The sequence below is a fragment of the Choloepus didactylus genome, chromosome 7, assembly GCF_015220235.1.
Source record: "Choloepus didactylus isolate mChoDid1 chromosome 7, mChoDid1.pri, whole genome shotgun sequence".
Taxonomy (NCBI): domain Eukaryota; kingdom Metazoa; phylum Chordata; class Mammalia; order Pilosa; family Megalonychidae; genus Choloepus; species Choloepus didactylus.
The window spans coordinates 29464986-29482440 of NC_051313.1; positions in this window are offsets into that span (position 1 = coordinate 29464986).

Here is a 17455-nt window from a genome sequence, read left to right on the forward strand (position 1 = left end):
TAGATAAATGGGATCTCCTAAAAATTAAACACCTTTGTACAAAAAGACTTTGTCAGAAAAGTAAAAAGGCAGCCTAGGCAATGGGAGACAATATTGGAAACCACATATCAGATAAGGGTTTAATATCCAGAATATAAAAAAAGATCCAATACCTCAACAGAAAGGTAAACAACCCAATTAAAAATGGGCAAAAGAAATGGACAGACACTTTTCTGAAGAGGAATTACAAATGGCACAAAAACACATGAAAAGTTGATCAACTTCATGGGCTATTAAGGAAATGCAAATCAAAAGCACAATGAGATATCATCTCTTACCTACTAAAATGGCCATTATCAAAAAAAAAAAAAAAAAAAAAACAGAAAATTACAAGAGCTGGAGAAGATGTAGAGAAAGAGGCACAATTATTTACTGTTGGTGGAATGTAGAATGGTGCAGCCACTCTGGAAGGTAGTGTGGCAGTTCCTCAGGAAACTAAGTATAGAATTGCAGTATGATCAAGCAATTCCATTACTAGGTATATACTCAGAGGAATTGAAAGCTAAGACATGAATGGACATTTGTAAACTGATATTTATACTGGCATTATTCATGATTGCCAAGAGATGGAAACAGCTCAAATGTTCATCAACAAAAGAGTGGATAAACAAATTGTGGTGTATACACACAATGGAATATTATGCAGCTGTAAGACAGAGCAAAGTCACAGAACATATAACAATGCGGATGAATCTTGACAATGTTTTGTTGAGTGAAGTTGGCCAGAAACAAAAGGACGAATACTGTATAGTCTCACTAATATGAACTAACATTAATGAGCAAATTTTCAGAGTTTAAGCTGTGAACTCAGGTTATCTAGAGATAGAAACAGGGCAGAGATCAGGCATTTGATGCTGAAAGAATATAGAATGTTCAACAGGATTGATTGTATAGATCCAGAAATGGATGGCATAATACTGTGTGGTGGTAGCACAATATTGTAAGAACACTGAACAAGGAGGTCTGTGAGTAAAGTTGAAAGAGGAGGGTTAGGGTCATGTATGATGCCAGAAGGAAAGTGTTCTAGTTTGCTAATGCTGCAGAATGCAAAACACCAGAGATGGATAGGCTTTTATAAAACGGGGGTTTATTTCGCTACACAGTTACAGTCTTAAGGCCACAAAGCGTCCAAGGTAACACCTCAGCAATCGGGTACCTTCACCGGAGGATGGCCAATGGCGTCCAGAAAACCTCTGTTAGCTGGGAAGGCAGCTGGCGTCTGCTCCAAAGCAACGGCCTCAAAATGGCTTTCTCCCAGGACGTTCCTCTCTAGCAAGCTTGCTCCTCTTCAAAACATCACTCCCAGCTGCACTCCCTTTCCTCTCTTTGAGTCAGCTCATTTATATAGCTCCACGAATCAAGGCCCACCCCGAATGGGCGGGGCCACGCCTCCATGGGAACATCTCATGCAAAATCATCACCCACAGCTTGGTGGGGCACACTCCAAGCAAATCCAACCAACACCAAAACTTCTGCCCCACAAAACTACAAAGATAATGGCATTTGGGGGACACAATACATTCAAACTGGCACAGAAAGATAGATGATAAAGACTGGACCTGTAAAACTTAGTGAAACTTAGAGTGGTCAATGATGGTGACTAAAGGTACAAATATAAAAACATTTTTACATGTGGGAGAACAAATGAATGTCAAACTTGCAAGGTGTCAAAAAAGGGATGGTATTAGGGAAAAATATAATCAATGCAAACTGGAGTCTATGGTTAACAGCATCATTGTTATAAGTTTCCATTAAATGTAACAAAGGCAATATACCAAAGCTAAATGTCTGTGAGGGGGGATATAAGGGAAGGGTATGGGATTCTTGGTAGTGGTGTTGTTGTCTGCCCTTATTATTATATTGTATTGTATTGAATTTTAAAATTTTTTCTAACTTTTTTATTTTTTATTTTTTTGGAGGAATGAATATGCTCAAGTGCTGACTGTGGTGATAAATGCACAACTATATGATGATACTGTGAACAATAGATAGTACACTGTGGATGATTGCATGATATGTGAATATGTCTCTATAAAATTGTTGGGAAAAATATAGACAGAGGGATACAAGTGCTGGAGAAAACATGGAGTGGGGGATATACCTACTTACAGTTGGTGGGGAAGCAGAATGGTATAGCCTATCTGGAGGACATGTGGGGGTTCCACAAGAAGCTAAGTATGTGGGTGCCATAAGGTCCTGCAACCTCATTATGGGGTATATACTTGGAAGATCTGAGAGCAAGAACACAAATGGACATTTGCACACTGGTGTTTATGGTGGCAGTATTTATGATTTGCAATGGATGTAGGTGGTGTAAGGGTACTTTGACTGATGAACAGAATGATGAACTGTGGTGTATGCATACAGTAGAATACTGATTAGCTGCAAGAAAGAATGAAGTTGGGAGAAATGCAATTAGGTGAATGGATCTTGAGACAGCATTTTGAGTGAAGTTGCCAGAAGCAAAAAGACAAACATTATAACGCCTCACTAATATGGACTAACTATAATGTGCAAACTCTGAGAATTGAATCTTAGAGCACAGATTATCAGGGGAATGCTTATTGCAATGGTGCCTAGATTGTAAGCTCTTACAGAAGTCACATCTATTCCTGAGTTGTAATGGCTATCTCTAAATTCTGAGAGGCTGAGCTCTTTGTGTATAACCTGGTCGGTCTCTGCAATTTTGGGTATCTGTATGACACCTGAAACCCAGAGCTAGAGCTCAGCAGCTATGAAGTCAGTATTACCTCATACAGCAACCGTTAAAAAAAAACTGAAAAAGAGTTCAGATTTCAGTTAGAGATAGGAATGAAGTGGATCTGGTTAGGACTAAGGCAAATCAGGCCAAAGTGTAAAGGATGATATTGACTGTGTCCTAAAACTTCAACCTCTGTGTGAGACCAAGGGAAGAGATGTATATTTGGTACAGGATCTATATTTTCTGTAGTACACCTAATAAATTGACTTGTACAGTCAGTTTATTCAAACACCATAATTACATGGCTCTTTGAATAGCAAGTGAGATCTGGTAGGTTTGTACAGGTTAGTGTGAAATAGCAATACATCCCAAAGTAATTTGGGCAGAGAATTAAAATGTATTTGCAGGGCCCCCTGAGGAACTGGGGAAAAATGTGGAAATATTAGACTTCTCCAGCTGGATTATTACTTATATTCTCACAAACATTGAGGACTACATAGCCCTCAGTCTTGAGGCTTTGCCGTTATGAAGCTTGTTACTGCAAAGGAGAGGCTAAGCCTACTTATAATTGTGCCTAAGAGCCTCCCCCAGAGAACCTCTTTGTTGCTCAGATGTGGTCTCTCTCTCTCTCTCTCTCTAAGCCCACTTGGCAGGTGAACTCACTCTCCTCCCCTCTGTGTGAAACATGACTCCGAGGGGTGTAAATCTCCCTGGCAAAGTGGGACATGACTCCCAGGGAGGACGAGAAAATCTTCCTGAACAAAAGGGGGAAGCAAAATGTTTCAGTGGCTGAGAGATATCAAATGGAGTTGAGAGGTCACTCTGGAGGGCATTCTTATATGCTGTACAGATATTCCTTTTTAGTTCTTAGTGTATTGGAATAGCTAGAAGGAAACACCTAAAACTGTTGAACTGCAACCCAGTAGCCTTGATTCTTGAAGATGATGGTATAACCATATAGCTTAAATGGTGTGACTGTGTGATTGTGAAAACCTTGAGGCTCATACTCCCTTTATCCAGTATATGGGCAGATGAGTACAAAAATGGGGACAAAAACTAAATGAAAAATAGGGTGAGATGGTGGGGATGGAATGTTTTGGGTGTTCTTTTTTTACTTTTATTTTTATTTTTATTCTTTTTTTTTTTGGAGTAAGGAAAATGTTCAAAAATTGATTGTGGTAAGGAATGCACAACTATATGATGGCACTGTGAACAGCTGATTGTACACTGTGGATGACTGTATGATATGTGAATATATCTCAATAAAACTGAATTTATTTAAAAAGAAAAGAATGCAGTTCTGGTTCATCTGACAACATAGATGAACCTTGAGGACATCATGATGAATAAAATAAGCCAAACACAAAAGGACAAATATTCTATGACCTCACTGATATGAAATAATTCGAATAAGCAAACTTGTAGAGATAGAATCTAGAATATTGGTTACCAGGGGCTGGGTTTTGGTTAGGGAATGGAGAATTAATGCTGAATTTGTACAGAATTTCTATTTGGGTTGAAGGTAAAGTTTTGGAAATGGAAGGTGGTGATGTAGCACAATATTGTGAGTGTAATTAACAGCACTGAGTTATATATGTGAAAGGGGTTAAAAGGAGAAACTTTAGGTCATATATATACTAGAATAAAAATTAAATGATAAAACGTAGGACTGTATTAAATATTGAACTCTATTGTAAATAATGAAGTATAGTTAATAGTACAATTATAAAAATTTTCTTTCATGAATTACAACAAATGTACCACATTAATGCATGTTGTTATTAATAGGGTGGTATATTGGAGCAAAAATACATCCTAATGTAAACTATGGACTATAGTTAATAGTATAATTATAATATTATTGATTCATCAATGGTGACAAAGTTACCAAACTTATAGAAAGTATTAATAATGAAGGGGAAGTTGTATATGGGGACTCTGTATTTTCTGAATGATTTTTTTGTAAACCCTACAACTTCTCTAGTAAAAAAAAATACTAAAAAATATTTTTCTCTGTGTGTGTGAAAAAGATAAAGTGGCAGATAAGTTTCAATGTGAGCAGAAATCATGCAAACAATAGACAGTGAAAGTTTATAAGCTATCAATTATAATCCAGTATTCATTTGACTGCATGACTTGTTTGCACTGTACCTTGGAGAGTTTTATTTGTTCTATTACATACTTCAATGTGGGCCACTGAGAATAATTAGGCTGCAAGAAGAAAATAATCAGAAGCTCTTGGGCATAGCTTAGATGCTGTCATCAGTTATAATTCTAGAAAGCTACCAAAAATGTACCATAGACTATTCCCCAAAGAGGGAGAGCCAATGTACTGTTAATATCAAAGGGTCAAAAATATGTTATCATCAAGAATGTTATTATAAACCAACAAAGAAAACATTTGCTCTTATACAAATCTGTGATACATTCATATCTGAAACAAAATCCCACAGGTGCTTGGTAAGAACCACAGAAGGGTAACAAAAATAATTAACAGCCTACTTTATGAAGACAAACAAAAGGGTAAGGGCAGGCTTTGGAAACATAGAGTAAAATTGTAAGGAATTTACCCGATTGTAGAGTTAGAGAGAATAGTCCCCAGAAGACTGCCCTCACTTCAGACATCAGCTATAAATTTGGGACTCCCCAGGTCACCCCCAGTCCAGACCAGTTGCTACAAATTTAGGGGTCCCTGCAACCACCCTCAAGTTTGATAATTAGCTAGAAAGACTCACAGAACTCAGGAAAGCACTACAGCTATGATGACAGCTATAATAGTGCAAAAGGATACAAATTAGAATTGGCCAAGGGAAAAGACACATAGAGTAGAATATAGGAGGGGTCCAAATACAGAGCTTCTGGACATCCTCTCTCTGTGGCAACATGGACAGCATTACCTCCTTGTGACCACATTGTATGATAACACACCAGAGTATTGCCAACCAGGGAAACTCAGCTGAGCCTTTGGTGTCCAGAGTTTTTATTATGACTCAATCATACTGTCCACATGGCAGAACTTTAGTCTCCAGAGGTAGGAAATGATATTCCATGGCCCAAAGCCCCCATCATAAATCACAAGGTTAGACAGTCCTGGGTGTAAAGCCCCCAGGCAAACAAAGTCACTTCTATTAGGCAGGACCCTCTAGGGGCCAAGAGACCAGCTCCCAGTAGCTGGGGACAAAAGCCAGACCGCTCTTTGAGTAAGGTTAATTCTTCACTTTGTTTTGTATTCGTTTCAATATGATTTGGCATAAGTTTATACTTGTAATTTTGGGTATTGCTATCTTGTACTAAATCTGTCAAATTGCCAAGATATCCTAAAACACTGATTGGTGAAAAGACTTGGATTAATGATTCCAAATCAGTTTTGCTTTTACCAAACAAAAGTGATTGCTAAAACAACATAATATAAAAGAAACATTCTACAAAAAACTTGCTGTAAAGAAGTATTCATTTAAAATAGGAATTTATATATTGGCATTCCCATGACCACTTTGCTCTGTTTTACTATATGTAGGAATAATTTGGGGTCCTTAAAATAACCTATCAGGATCTCCTGGACACCTGAGGATTCTGTCTGTCTCCCCACACCCATGCAAACTAGAGTTTTCAAAACAGACAAAATCACTCAGCTAAAGGATTTGAGGTCACAGCTCTATTTTCTATTACTGTTTCTATTATATTTATTGAATTGCCTCAGTTGATATTTAAATTTATGTGATTCACTTAATTTTTATTAAATCAGCAATCAGTGTTATTCGAATTTCTCTCTCCAGAGCATCATGGAAATATTCACTCCAAACTATGATTTACTGCTTGGTTTTACAAGTTCCTGCATTGTTCCTGCTTATAATAACTAATTTTCTGGTCTTGAGTACGTTCCAGGTTTTCTTAAGTTCATCTGACTCTTAATACTGGCTCCAGATGGCCTTTTCTTTACTATTTCTAATTTAAATAACTTAATCAGGGAAGCAACATGGTATAATTTTTATTTTAAAAAAAAACATCCTGACAATTGTATAGAAAATCAAATGAAGGCCAACCCCCAGGACCAGCTAGGAAGCTAGAGCAAAATAGTTCAAGTGAAAAATCATGGTGGGTTGGTCGAGTGTGGTGGCAGTAAAGAAGAAAGAGAAATTGAATTCAGGATATATTAAGATGAGTAGCACAGGGATCACCAACTTTGATTATACAATGGACAAGGGCCCCACATCTAAGGGAACATCACTGATATCATAGACACAAAAGTGCTCTATATTTCCACCAACAAGAATTGGTGATGGGGTTGGATAAAGAGAATAAATTAAAGTGGAATCAAGGAAGACCCACCTGTTTCTGCTTTAAAAATTATGTTAATGGTATTGACTTTAATGATGACTGGGAAAACCAAGGAGAAATAAAGTCAGGGTAGAGAGATTTGAAGAAAATATTTTGGATAGGTTGAGTTTGGCATGCCTATTGAACATCCAAGTGGGGAAGTCAAAGAGGTGGTTCAATACTTGAGTCTGAATCTCAGAACAGAAATCAGGGTTTAACATAGAAATATGAGAGTTTTTAGAGTATAGATTGTATTTCAAGCTATGAAACATTAATGAATTCATGTTGGATGAAATCATTAAGAAAAGTATAGGAAGAAAATGGACCTAACCCTGAGTACTGGGGCAACCAAACATTTGAGATAAGTAGAGGAAGACACAACCAAAGATGCTGAAAAGGAGTGGCCAGTCAGGTAAGAGGGAAACCAGGGGAAAGTAGTCACATGGAAGCCCAAAAAGGAAAGATTTTAAATGAGGGAATGGTCAGCCAAGTTAAATGCCCCTAAATAGTCAAGTGAGATGAAAAAAGAAAACTGTTCTAATGGCAGTTAGTGATTACCCCATTATAGAAAATTGGAATGGTCTGAAAATAAATAGCTGAAGTCAGCTACACAGTTTGCCTTGAAAAACAACAGAGAAACAGAGCAGCAGTTACACAGAGGATGTGAGGTCAAGGAGTTGGCTTTGAAATTAACATGGGAAACACTAGAGCGAGTTCAAACGAAGGATTTGGACCTTGCTGGAAGCCAGAACACTTCTTCAGTTATACAGAGAGAATACAAGAGAGGACTGGTAAAGATGTAGGTGAGTTTGTTGACTTGGTGATGGGAGGATGAAGCATTTGCCATATGCTTTTATTTGATTAATGAGGCATGAGGAAGGCTATCGACTAAGAATGGGGGGGCCGTCTAAAATATGAGAAGGTTAAGAGGAAAGGAAATGTTATAAAAAAGTTCTTTCAAAGAATGATAAAGCAAATTTAGCATGGGAAACCTAAAATACTGCTGGGCATTATTAACTGTTGTTTAGGGGATTTGTGGTGGTTAATGTAAAAAGAGTTATTCCAGGTGGGTTATTGTGCCCAGAAGCTTCAGCTGTTCAGTTGTGGGCATGGAAAGATGGATAATTGAAACAAAGTTAGAACTTTTACAAGTGCATAAGACAGGAGAAGAGAGGGGAAAGTTTGAGAGAATCTGTAAGGAGTTAATTTAAAACATGAATCATAATCTAAATGGGATATGAAGGAAATGGGAGCAGGAGGGAAGTGATAGTTCTATGTAACTAGAATTTGCATGTGGTATGGTTCTATGAGATACTATTTTGGATTTGAAAAGAGTTGCATATTACACTGAGCATGGGCAAAAGGAGAACAGAATAGAAGTCTACAAAGAGAAAATTTTAAGTATCAGAGCAAAAGTAGGAAGCAATTTTTGGGGAATGAGGATAATGAGGTGGCATGATTACAGACAGAAATTTAGTCAGAAGCTTCTTATGGACAGTAGTAAGGCAGCTGGGTAGCACTGAGGGCTTAGCTAAGGTTAGAGTCACCAATTTAAGGAGGCATAAAATAGTCAACATTGTGGTGTTTTCTCAGGAAATATTCAATGTTTAAGATATTGGAATAAATGGCTGTATTTGTTCAAATGTTTGGGATTTTTAGGGCAGGTGTGATGAAAGAACAAATACTAAGCAAATATAAATTATTAACATTATTTTTATTCTCATAACTGTGTTTTGACCAATTAGTAACACCTTGACAGCAAACAGAAATAGGGTTTCTTCCTTCTAACTGAATGTCCGCCTCTTCAGTTCTTTTCTCTTTGCTATTGCTTCTCTCAACCAATGAGTACAATAAATGCATTTCATAGTTGAAACAGCTCTGCTATCAGTCTAATTTGCTTATCACAAAACTGGCTGTCTTCTGTCAGAAATAAAAATTCCAAAGCAGTCATACCTTTTTCCAGCAGTTTAAATATAGACTTAAATATAACATAATAATATTTCTGAACAACTATATGGCAGTTTCCTCACATGGTCAGCATCTAAAAAATCATGTTCATCCACTACAATCTCATTCACCAAATTCTGTAATAGCTGAACAAAAAGGCACCCTAAGTAGCCTAAAAGCTGTGGTTATAAAACAACAAAAGTAAAGTACTAATTTACACAGCAGGCAGTAGGTTTATGAAACTTATTCCCCCAACTAGTGGAACAATCAAACATACAGCTTTCTATAAACTTTTGGATCATAAATTCATAATAGGTTATTAAATAAACTAAGATATCTGATGTTGAAATTATGAAGAACAATACTGACTTTTGGACTGCAAAAAATGTTATAAAAGAAAAAGTGCTGGGATGAATAAATCATGTGCTGAAAAAACTGGTTCAGTCCCCTCTCCTTTGCTATTAGGTTTACATTACAAATACATGCAAAGAAAAATATATGACACAAATATTATTAGCAATGACATGCAAAATGACCCTACTTGATTTATTTGATGCTCCCTTTTTTAGATAATTTAAATAACATGCATAGAATACCTATGAAGAAAAATACACCTATCTTAATTTTGAAACAATAAAATAAAAATTATTGAAAAAAGAATGTGGTTTAGTGAACCTGGCATAGATCATGAACAATACATGTAATCTTGAAGATTATTTTTCTACTCCTGAGAAATAAATGTCATCTAGACTTATATAAAAACAAAGAGATGAAGTAATAGCATGTGTTGAAAATATATTAACTGCAGAATACTTACTGGCAACATGGCAGATCAGATTTAATGGATGCAATTCCATATTCTGCTTCAAACAAAAGGGATGCTGGATATGATGTAACAAACAGAAGTTAATACATAGCCATGACCAAATGAAATAAAGGACAATACAGAGGTGTCATTAATTAAGAGGAAACTTAAACCAGAGCCCTAAGAGTATGAGCAGACCCTACAGAAGTCTGTTGGGTTCCTGGAACCCTATATATGCACAATTCACTAGAGCTGTGTTCTAATGCCCATTCAGGAACTGGATAGAACCCTAGGCTTTGCAAAGCTAGAAACAAGAGTAGACACCACTGCAAAATGAATAAATGATGGAATGAATGAATTTTAAAATATTTAAAAAGGCCCTATAAAGACCATTTTCTTTACCATCATCTTAATATTCAAATTAATATATAATAACCAACATTCATTTAAAAATCATTAATAACTGACATAGAACTTTGACGCTAACAGCTACAAAACGCATTCTTAATAAATATATATGAACATTTTCATTTACATTTTCCATATACATCAACAAACAGAAAATGAAATTTGTAAAAAAAAAAAAAAGTAAAAAATCTTTAAAAAGATGTGCAAAATATCTAACCACAAAATATAAACCAATGAGAAAAATTAAAACCTAGATAAGTAGCAATACACATTTTCATTGATTAGATGACTCAATGTCATAAACATGTCAAATCTCCCCAAGTGGATCTGCAGATTTTACACAATCCCTATCAAAATACCAACAGATTGATTATGAGAAATTAATAAATTGATTGTAAAATGTATATGGAAATGCAAAGGGTAAAGAATAGACAAGACAATCTTAAGGAAGAAGAACAAAGTAAGAATTTATCCTTTTAGTTATCAAGACAATTATAAAGCTTCATCAATTCAGAGCTTTGGTATTGGAGTAAAAAAACGTTAAATAAGCCAATGAAATACAACAAGGAAGCCCAGAGAGTACCCATTCAGAACCTCTCCAGTGTAGATGTAACCCCTTCATTTCATTTACCCAAAGATGGCTTTGAAGTGCAGGTTTCAGGGTTGGTCTTTCCAGTAAATGGTGTTGGGTTGCTTCATTTACATAACAAAAAGAAACAACTCTTCCTTATACCTTATGCAAAAATCAATTCTGGAAAGCTTGTCGATGTAAATGTACAGGTAATTTAACTCACGTTTCTGAAAAAGGATACATGCAGCAGATGAAAAAGTAGAAAAGAATATATGTGAACAATACAATTAACTACTTTGTGCATATATAGAATATATATATGCAATTTTGAAAATTCAAATTTTTTCAAGCATATATAATTTATAAACATTGACTATGCAGTACTTCACAAAACAAGTTTAACTCATCAAACCTCCAATATCATATAAACTACTCTCTCACTAGTTAACTAAATCTAAATTAATTTGGAGAATATCTTTATGACTTTGCTGTAGGCAAATATTTTATATAAAAACACAAAAAGCAGTAATTATAAAGGGTAAAGTGCTATATTGGTCTATATTAAAATTGATAACCTCAATTCATAAAATGATAACATCAAAAAAGTACAAAGGCAAGTGTCATGGTAGGACAAGATTTTTAACTCATATAACTGATAAAGAGTTTACAATGGGAACATTCTAAAGAATTTACACAAATTAATGAGAAAAATGCAGACAACACAAGATAAAAAAATAGATGAGACATATATAGGCTTATCATTAAAAAGGACATTCAGATTGTTGATAGACATAATAAAGGTGCTTTACCTCAAGAATCATCAAGGAAACACAAATTAAAACCACAATGAGATAACACTACACATACCAGATTGGACAAAATTATACAGACTGACAAAACAGAATGTTGTTAAGAATTTGAAGTAATGGGAATACTTATCATTGATAGAGTATAAACAAGAAAAAAACACTTTGAAAACCATTTAGCAATATCTACTATATTTGATTACACATATACTTTGTGGACCAGACACTTCACCCCTAGATATATATGCAACGGAAATCCATGCATACGAAGCATCAAGATATTTTTCAAGAATATTCATATTAGCTTTGTTCATAAGAGTGAAAAACTGAATACAACCAAATATCTATAAACAAGAAAATGGATAAATAAATGATGATATGCTTATTGAATAGAATACTATACATAAAAGAAAATGCAAAGAAATTTGCAACAGGAATGAATTTCATGAGTATAATGTTGAGTAAAAAAGAAACAAGAACAGATAAAAACAAAACCTTATAATACTCTCATGATTCCATAAGTATCCATTTATAGTCAGTTCAAAAATTGGCAAACTAATCTATGGCATTAAATCAGAATACTTATCCTTCTGGGGAGAAGGAAGAGGTAGTGATTTGAATAAACATGGTAGCTTTTGGGGAGTTCTTACTCTTCTATATGAAATAGAATAGTAATAGAATAGTGTGTTCATTTGGGGATAATTCATTAATTTGCACCCTATTGATTTGTTCAATTTTCTCTATGTACATTATTATTCAGTTTTTAAAAATGAAATAGAGAAATTTCCTAATAAGTACACAAAGTGGGGCCTGTGGGAGAAGCAAATTCAAAAGTAGTCTTTTGCACAGTTTCACATCCTCAGGAATGTGGAACTTCGACGATAAATTAAAAAAAAAAAGTCTACTAAAGAGGACCTTAAAATAACATAATAAAAAATGGCAACATGAGGAAATAATCCACTGTGAAGAAGATTCAGCAGAAACATATACACATAGATACACAGGAACACACAACTGTATTCACCACGGAGAAATTGACAGAGTAGAAAAAGCAAAGTAAAGCTCTACAGCAAATATGATGAAAATGCTTAGAAAGCTAAAATTAAAAACAGGAAACATAAGGAAGGAAATTCTGACAAAAGAACAAGCAAGTCTGCATAAATTCCAAGCTAGTAGAGGAAAAGAGAGAATTGGAGGGAAAATGATAAATCTAAACAGGAAAGCTATTTCTAAAATGGAGCAAAGAAAAGCATGATAATTAGGAAACACAAAGAAGATTTCAGAATAAATCAAAATATATCAGTGATCCAAACAAATATAAAGAGTTTAAATTTATGTGATAAAAGACAAATATGTTCAGATAAATAATTTTAACATAGTTATATGCAGTTTACAAGAGACATGAGTGATTTAAATTATTAAATATAAAAGGATATAAGAATTTTACCAAGTAGTTCCTAAAAAATTAACTTTAGAGCAACATCATAAAGAAGGAAAATTCTTAATAATAAAAGGAATATTTTGTCAGAAAGATTCACAAATACTGATTCTATATGCAACTAACAATATGATATCAAAATACATTTAAAAATTGACAGAATTATAAGCAGGAATCAGCAATCCCAAACTCATTGTGGAGAATTTTAACTCATGTTTCTCAAAAAGAATACATGCAGCAGATGAAAAAGGAGAAAAATAATATATGTGAACAATACAATTAACTACTCTGCATATATAGTATATATATATTCAGTTTTGAAAATACATATTTTTTCAAGCATATATAATTTATAAACATTGACTATGTAGTACTTCACAAAACAAGTTTTAACTTATCAAACCTCCAATATCATATAAACTACACTCTCACAAAGCAATTAACTAAATTTAAATTAATGAAATTGGAAATACCTATCACTAAAATAACAAAAATCCCATATATTCAAGGGCCTTTCAAGTTCCAAAGTATATAACCCCACCTTTGAATAATTTATGTATCAAATAATAAATTATAAGTGGAAATTAAGAAACTTTCAGAAATTGATAGCAATGGAAATAATGACTTTAAAACACCTTGGGGGCAATTAAAACAGTGCAAAGAAGATTCATTAAGTGTATATATTTGAAAATAGGATTCAACATTGATACCAATAAAAAAATAGAAAAAGAACTTCAGAATAAAACCAAGGAAACTATAAAAATGATATAATAAAGAAAATAACAAAATAATAAACTAGAAAATAAGCAATATAGAGGTTATACAAGGAAAATTAGCTCTGTAAAAAGATGAATAAAAATATAACTACAGTATCATGACTACAGATAAAGCAGAGAAACTCATAAAAAAACAAGAAACTCATAAAAAACAATCAGATAAAATTATGAGCAACTTTTTGCCAAAAAATAAAACAATATTGAAATGAAATGGATTATTTGCCAGGAAAAAGTATGTTGTATAAGGTAGAAGATGGCTACGTGGGTGAGTAGATTTTAAAAATGTAAGCAGTAGTCCAAAAGCTACCCCCATAAAAATTCCAAATGATTTTAAAGCCTAGGTTTACTGAATTTTCAGTAAACTATTATGCAAACTGTTCCAGAGCATGAAAACAAAGAAGGCTTCTAGTTTACTTTATGAAGAGAATAATCTGATATCAAAACAAAACCAGATGAGAGTTAAAAAAAAGTGTACCTTATGAGTCAATTTTACATATAAACGAGATACAGAATGCTAAATAAAATATTAGCTAATTTAATTGAGAAAAGTTAGAAATAATATTTCATGGTCAAGTGGTATTCATCCCAGGAAAGCAAGGATGGGACATCAGTAAATGTAACTTACAACATATCAGATCAAAGGATAAAATCCACAAAATTGATACAATAGCTATAGAAAAATGTTTAAGAAAATTCAACATACATTCATGAATATATATACAGATGAAAACCTGTTAGCTGAGAAGACACGTGGCTGGCATCTGCTGATCCTGGGTTGTCATCCAGCTCCTCTCTCCGCTCCTGTGCGTTCTTGGTTCTTTCTACCAGGAAGTTTCTCTCTAATTGCCTGGGGGGTCCTGTCTTAGCATATCCCCGGGGAAAACTTTGGGCTTCATCGCTTAGCTAAATGTCCTTCTGTCTGCATCTCCAGTCATCTCTAAGCGTCAGCGTCATACAAGTGCATATATACATACTATACAGAGACAGAAAGAGACTAGAAAGATATCTCCTAGACTTATAAGTGTAGCTATCAAAAACCTAAGCAGATTAATGCTTAATGGAGAACTGTTTTATAAACTTCCCCCTTGACATCAAGAATGAGATAAAGATACTCATTATCACTACTTTTATTAACATTGCACTAAAGCTCCTATTCAGTATAATAAGACAAGTAATAGAGATACATATTTGAGAACTGGAAAATTTTAGTTGAATATGATATTATTATCTACATTGAAAATTCAGGATAATGTTCCAACAAAATATTATTTAATTCAAACTAATATGATAATTCTGCAGGGTTGCTGAATAAAAGTTCAATATGTCTAAATCAAAACCCTTCTGTAGATCATCAAGAAGTATGTGGTTTTAGAATGATCCTTTATAATTAAGAATAGCAAAACTATAAGTTTCCTTGTAATAAATCTTTCAAAATTGTTGGAAAGTCTTTATGGAGAAAACTATACAATGTTTTATTATATCCTCCTAGAAGGGAAAACTGAAACTCATAAGTCAGTCAATTCTCTATAAATACAATGCAATTCCAATCTAAATACTAATGGGATTTTTTAATGGCACTTTTACAAGCTGATCCTAGCATTCAAATTTAAGAGTAACCAGCTAAGAATAAGCAGAATAATTATGAGAAAGATAAAGAAGGAAAACTTATTTTAACAGAGATCAAGACATAATGAAGTAATCAAGTAATGAAGTAATGAAAAGGGTTAGCATTGGTACAGGAATAGAAACTATGAAAATGGTAAAGAATATCGATCTACCTATATAAAAACTTGGGGATATAAACATTTTAACTACAACTAAATCAACATAGAACACTAATTGCTCTGTGTAAAGCCTGTAGTTAAGCAATGTCAGGCTTTTTTTTGTGTCATGTGTCATGTTTGGGAAAACTTTTTTCATCACAAGACTATAAAAAATAATCTCCTTAATTTCTTGTTACACTTTTATAATTTCAAAAACATTGATTACTTATTTGATTGGAATTTTGTGTTTGTGAATGGTATTAAGTAGTATTTACTTCTTTTTTCTCAAAATGGGTAGTGAATTTTCTCAAAACAATTAATAGTCAATTTCCACTCTACTTATTTTTTCAAATGCCGTATTTCTCACATTGTCAATTTTCATTTATTCCTGAATTCGTTTCCTGATTCTATTTGTTTATTGTGTATCACTATCTAGGAATTTTAATCGCTGTTCTATTTAGTATAATTGGCAAATGATAAATAACACCACCTTTACTTCTTTTGAAATTTTCTTATCTGTTATTCATGTACATTCTCTTCCAGATGAATTTTGAAAGACATTGTTTTGAGTGGGATGGCAATAAATTCATATATTAATTTGTGGATAAATACTGTCTTTATAATCTTCCATCAGCATGGTATGCCTTTCAATTAATTGGGGTCTTCCTCTCTGACTTTACCTATGGATGTTATGCAATCTTGTTAGGCCATAAGTTTTAGTTCTGTTGCTGATATTTCAAAGAGAATTCTCTTACTGTTAACATTTCTAATTGTGCATTATTGGTGCATAAGAAAGCTCTGGAATTTACTATGTTGTTTTAAGGGACACCTTATTTTAGCTTGAATAGTTGATTCACTTGTCAAACAATTATATCATCTTCAAAAAGTGATGCTTATTTCTCCATGCCTCTCTAGTTACTAAATGTTTTAGTTCATTTGGTTGTCTTATACCATTAACTAAGTCCAATGTGTATCAAATGGTAGTTATGATAATTGGCATCTTTGTCTTATACTTGAGTTTAATGGTGGTGTTTCTAATCTCTCACCAACCTATTTTCTGTGGATTTCGGATAGCTGTGTTTTGCCTTAAGGTCTTCCTTTATCAGACTAAGAAATGTCACATCAAGGATTGTTTTGTTTTATTCCTACATTTTCCAGAGTGTTTTTTTTATTTTTTTTACTTCTCTTCTCGTAAAATTTAATGCAATAAATTGATTTAAAAATTTCCTGGAATTGCATAATTTTTGCATTTATAAGTTGTATATAAATCATGATACATTATTAGTTGTGGTATTATTTTACTATACTGCTGGACTCTACTTGGTAGTTTTTTTTTAAGTTTTGTATATGTTTGCTATTGTGATTAGCCTGTAGCTTTCATTTATATTTTAATAGATCTTTATTGGACCTTAGCAGCAAGTGATGTTCCTTTGCAGGAAGCCTGTTTTCCCTTTCTAGACATCGTTGGATTTTATTCTTATTTATACTATTCTGACATTTCACCATATGTCAAGATCTGTTTTCTTTCATTCATTTTATGGTATATTCAGCAAGTGCTTTCAACAAAAAAATTTGCATCTTTTCTCAGTCCTTTGAAATGATCTCTTATTATTTCTTTGATCATTTCTTTTCTTTACTTTTTTTCCCTAACCTTATTTAGTATATGTTGGAATGTCTTAATTTACTCTTTATGTATTAATTTTACTCTTTTTTAAAACTTTTTGTCATTTTATATTGCATTCTGTGACAATCTCTTATTTTTAAATCTTTCAGTCCATCTTTTGAGATTTTTAAAACTTCAGCGATTATTTTCAATTTCTAAGAATTTTATAGGTGCCATGTTCTCTCAAACTTATTTGAAATTTTCACTACATGTAATAAAAA